Source organism: Fragaria vesca, linkage group LG6 (assembly GCF_000184155.1).
Source record: "Fragaria vesca subsp. vesca linkage group LG6, FraVesHawaii_1.0, whole genome shotgun sequence".
Taxonomy (NCBI): domain Eukaryota; kingdom Viridiplantae; phylum Streptophyta; class Magnoliopsida; order Rosales; family Rosaceae; genus Fragaria; species Fragaria vesca.
The window spans coordinates 27,884,867-27,888,649 of NC_020496.1; positions in this window are offsets into that span (position 1 = coordinate 27,884,867).

The window sequence follows — 3,783 nt, forward strand, 5'->3', positions numbered from 1 at the left end:
AAAAAAAACTGCAGAAACTTTCAGCCACCTCCAATCACCACCAAAATTTGACAGAATCTTCCTCTCAACATTTCGAACAACTTTCTAGAAGAAGTCGAAGCCCAATTCTAAGCCTAAACAGATCAATTGAATCAAAATATAAAAATCCCCAATTTTAAACCCTAAAAACTTCAAATCTTCGATTCTCCTCACACACACCGAATCGAGCTACCAAATTCTAGGGGAATGTAGTACTAATCAAACTCAACTTATCCATATATAGAACTCACCAAATGGTAACCTGAGGAAGGAGAAATTCGATCGACACCGAATCCTAACCGGCGGAGTTTTAGAGCTCGATTTATCTCTCACGGCGGCGCCACTTGATACACCACCTATCCAGCAATGAAGTAGAGACGACGGCGAAGCTTTTGGGACAAGTGTGGCGGTCTCCGGTGGCTTGACGGCGGAGCTAGGCCGAGAAGAAAATCTAGCAGGCGAAATAGACTTCTTACCATCCACCTTCGGTAAAACTCCTATATAAAGAACTTTAGTTGAGGAAATTCTTTATTTTCGTCGGCTAAACTCTTTTGAAAATTTTGAAAATTTTGGTTGACCGCCAAAAAATTTTGGTTGAAAATTTTGAAAATTTTTCAACTTTAGCCGACGACTTTTCATATATTTTCGTCAGCTAAAGTCCTTTGAAAATTTTCCTCCAAATTTGGTTTACCGCCCAAAAATTTTTGACTTTAGCCGACGACTTTTTTAATATCTTGTCGGCTAAAGTCTATAAATTCACGAAAACGCTCATATCTCCCTCTATATTACGTAGTTTGGTCAAACCTTCCACACGAAAAACTTTCACGTAGATGAGACGCAACCGCCTATATAAAAATTTTGAGATATTTGCCTTCCGACGATAGGGCTCCCCATAGGGAATAATAACGGTAAAAAGGGTTGACCGCTACTATCAGCACCAAGACTTTACCCGATTTACGTGATTTTTGAATCATAGCCGTATTTCACCATTCTGAACACATCTTATTTCAAGAGATTTTTGATAATTTTGCTTCCTATATAGAGTTGGTTCACAAAGTTGTATAACCTACTAAACAAGTTATACAACATTAGTAGACACATTGTGATTCCGATGACTAAAATTCACAAACCAAAATTCGACGGTCAGATATGGTCATTATGACGAAAGATGTCTATGGTAAAAAATTCAACTGGATCCTACAACGTTAAGGACTCGATCGAAACGGGTAACCATAATCCATCGTCACTTATCACACGAAAACGCTCATATCTCCCTCTATATTACGTGGTTTGGTCAAACCTTCCACACAAAAAACTCTCACGTAGATGAGACGCAACTGCCCATATAAAAATTTTGAGACATTTACCTTCTGACGATAGGGCTCCCCATAGGGAATAATAACGGTAAATAGTAGACACGTTCTGATTCCGATGACTAAAATTTACAAACCAAAATTCGACCGTCCGATATGATCATTATGACGAAAGATGTCTATGGTAAAAAATTCAACTGGATTCGACAACATTAAGGGCTCGATCGAAACGGTCAACTCTAATCAGAAATAAGAAAACTGTATTTTGAAGCCCTAAACGGACTCAGATTGCCAAAAAGGCCCATACATCATGGCTTTATCAATGAGTTTGACTCGTAGGGCCGTTACGCTTCTGGAAAGGTATCACAATAGTCAATCGGACACCAAAAACCAAATCTGCAGCATAGTGAATAATAAGGGTAAATTGCATTGACCGCAACTATCGGCACCGAGACTTTACCAGAATACCGTGATTTTTCAACTGTAGACGTATTTCACCATTTTGGTCATATCTTATTTCACGACTTTTTTGCGTTTGAAGGTTCTACGTATAGTTTTTTTTTCCCAGATGAGTTGTTGTCCAGATCTATCCAGATCTGCAAATATAAGGCACTTTAGGCGACGAAAAATATAATTTCGTCGGCTAAAGTTCACAGACTATAGCCGACGAAAAAAATTATTCAGACAACGAAATTTTAATTTCGTCGGCTAAAATTGACCATAGCCGACGAAAATTTTTAATTAGCCGACAAAAAAATAATTCGTCGGCCTGGTTTTTTTATTTTCGTCAGCTAAAATCTTTCTTCTGGTAGTGTCAACTCTTATCCACAATGCAAATCCAACACTAAAAAACTAATAAAACACTATTTATCTTCCTCTGTTAAGTCACCACCATACATGTCAAACCACATTCCAACCAAATGTAGTAGCATTTTCACATATGTCCAACCACAATGCAAGTTTCAACACATTGCATTTTCACCAACCAAACACAGCATGATATAGTCACAATAGCCTAATCTTGCTGCACATGTCCAACTATATTCCAAGTTTCGACACTATAAACAACATCAATAGTATAATTACAACCAATTTCAGACAGTAGCATTTTGCACTTGCAGACAGTAGCATATTCATATTCTCACATTCTCAAATTCAAAACACACAAAACATTCCAAGTAAATGCAGTAGCAACTACAAATTAAATGCACATTCATACAGAATTACCATGATGTCTTTGTCCATATCTTATGTACAAAAGCTGCTACTGACTTAAAAGTCTTGTAAAATGTGAAAATCACACCATTGAGCCTGCTTCCCCACCTTCAACACAATTACATTAATAAAAACTCAATCAAAAGGCTGCTACTGACCCCAAAAATTAAAAAATTGCTCCGACTAATTTAGTGACATAACATAAAGAAATCAAATAGTTATTACTCGTTTTAGCTTAGTGATATTGAAGTTTCATGAAATCGAATTCAAATTCGACAAAAAAGAAAGAGATTAAGACGAACTGTACTGCTACTTCCATAAATCAAACTGTACTGCTACTTTCATAAAATGAAAGATGATACTGATTTTCTCCCAATCAAAGCAAAATCATAGGAATCGTTTTCTATATCGAAGGAAACAAGGTTACTGCTACTGGTTTTCTCCTAAAAAGGAAACAAAAAACCTAAAATTATGTTCGATAGCTTTAGAAATTGAACCAGAACAGTAGCAGAGAGAGAAAGAAAAGCAGTAGCATCACTTACCAGAGGAATTGCAGAGAGAGAGAGAGAGAGGTTGAAGAAGATGAAGGCGAGAAAACCCTACTGTGAGAGGAGACGATATGTTTGCTACTGAACCAAAATTAGGGATTTCGGATCCCTTTATGCGTAGCGGCATCCATGTAATTAAAAGAAACGCTATGGTTTTTTGGTCATTTGCAAACGCATTTGTGGATCAGGCCTGGTGCCATGGACTATGGGCCCGAGGCTCATGTCCTAATTTGTTAGAAAATTATTGAAAGTGGGGTTTTTGTTATTTTAAATTTGATCATGTGCTACTATGTAATTTTTTCAAAAAATATCGATTTGAAAAAATATAGTCCGGATGATGGCATATTACGATGACCAGCCATGCTTATTTAAGTATGACTCGACGATTAATTAAGGTCCTAATCAAGATACTAAAAATACATGACACCGAAGATAATTCTTCGCACGTGTCGACTTGTAGGAGGTTTCATACTCAAACCGCCTTCTAAGCAATAATTAATTACACGCGCCTTTATGCAATTAGGCTTGCGTTTCCTTATAAGCTTTGCCTTCGTATGTTATCCTAAACCCCACACGCGTTCAGCCGACCGCGTACAACACACCCGCCGCCTTCTAGGAAACAAGCACTTCATGGCGGAGTCTATATAATCCCATACAGCTCGCTCATATACTCCATAACCTTAAACCCT